This window comes from Galeopterus variegatus, unplaced genomic scaffold, assembly GCF_000696425.1.
Source record: "Galeopterus variegatus unplaced genomic scaffold, G_variegatus-3.0.2 Scaffold9859, whole genome shotgun sequence".
NCBI classification, from domain to species: domain Eukaryota; kingdom Metazoa; phylum Chordata; class Mammalia; order Dermoptera; family Cynocephalidae; genus Galeopterus; species Galeopterus variegatus.
In genome coordinates this window covers 14,690-16,209 of record NW_007735970.1, presented here as the reverse complement: position 1 = coordinate 16,209, position 1,520 = coordinate 14,690, and the positions used below count along the sequence as shown (strand labels likewise).

General features: G+C 45.1%; 1 protein-coding gene across 1 annotated transcript in view; it reads left to right on the top strand.

Moving 5' to 3' along the window:
- TUBGCP3 (tubulin, gamma complex associated protein 3) overlaps positions 1-1,520 on the top strand; it is a gene marked incomplete at both ends in the record, with an annotated part of 58,553 nt that overhangs the window by 46,040 nt on the left and 10,993 nt on the right. The window lies entirely within an intron of this gene.

Sequence of the window (1,520 nt, the reverse complement as noted above, 5' to 3'; positions counted from 1 at the left end):
ATCTTGTTTTTAATCTTAAGTGTTTTGGGTAAAATCACTAATTTTATTTTATGCGCAGTTTTAGTAAGGTTAGGTCATTTAACGTTGACTTCAACTAAAGGTGCATTTGTGTTTTGTTTTAAGGACAGGAAGTTGTAATGTGTGTTGAGGTAGCCTGATATTGGTTGAAGAGGGACATGGAAAGATGATCTTTAATAGTTTCATTTTGACAGTAGGAAGGTTAAAAATCTCTTTATTTCCCTCATCGATCCCCTGGGATCAGCAGTGTGAGAAGCTTACTTGTTTATTGTTTCTCTGAGATGAACTTAGGAGAGACCACATAAAAAGCGAGACTAAAGCGCGGGCAGTGTGTGCCTCTGTGCGAGCGTGTGGAGTGTGAGTGTCTTCCTCTCAGTTGGTGTACCTCAAGCGTTGTGATTGAACTCAACAGTCAAAAGTCAAATCATTTTAAACATGCTACAGGAGCGACGTACTTAAACGACCCCATAGCATCATTTGTGTAGTGAAGGATATTTTAATTTATTCATAAAATTATTTAAACTGTTCCTCCTTAATTTCTGTAACTACTTGAATGTTAGTAGTGTGGGCAGCACAGCAAAATGGATAATCTCCAAAACATTCATATTTGATTTTGGAGTACCTGCAGAGCAGTTTCTGATCACTCCTGTTGAGATGTTCAGTCAACAGTCAGTACTGAGCAGCTACCAGATGCTGGCATGAAAAGGAATGCAGAATAGATAGATAGTCCCTGCTAGCAGGTGAAAAACGAGGGTATAGGAAACAAGAAAAGATAAAGCAGCATACAACAAATGCTAAGATTCTGAGGATCAAGCAAAAAATGCGGTAAGTATCTGAAGAAGGGGGAGATTGGTGAGACCAGGGAAGGATGTGTGGCCTTTGTCCTTGAGGGATGGATGGGAGTTAGGAACAGGGCACCCCAAAGGAGTAACATTTAGAGTAAAGGACCTGAGTGATTGAGGCTGGGTGGCGGGGAGGAGAGAGCTCCACTCGGTAGAGCACGTGCATGAGGCGCCCAGCCTCATCCTGCTGCGGAGAGTGTGTGCAGCCTGGGCAGTCTGCTTCTGGGGTGCTGCAGTGTGAGCAAGCGCTGTGGGCAGGGCTGTGAGCCTCTGCCCCAGCAATCACTGCTCACACCTTTGTGTCAGAGATGTGTTTGCCTGCAGTTTGCAGCGAACCCTGTTACGTGTACACAGGGGACATACTTATGCTGAAATTACCTGTGATTTACCTGACGTTCAAATTTAACTGGGTGTCCTGTATTTTTATTTCTTAAATGTGGCTGCTGAAGGAGGGGGGTGGCTTGGGAAGAGGGCCTTGCACAGTCTCCACCACCTGGCTTGTCCTCTGTGCTTGTGAAACTGTGCCCATGGGCACCAGAGAGAAGTACTCAAAAGCAGTAAGTAAATATGGAGATTCTCCTAGGCCACCTCCCATGAGACTTGCCACCCTTGGGAGCTTTTGTCCAACAGTAAGTGCTCCTGCCTCCCATGTCCCTCAGG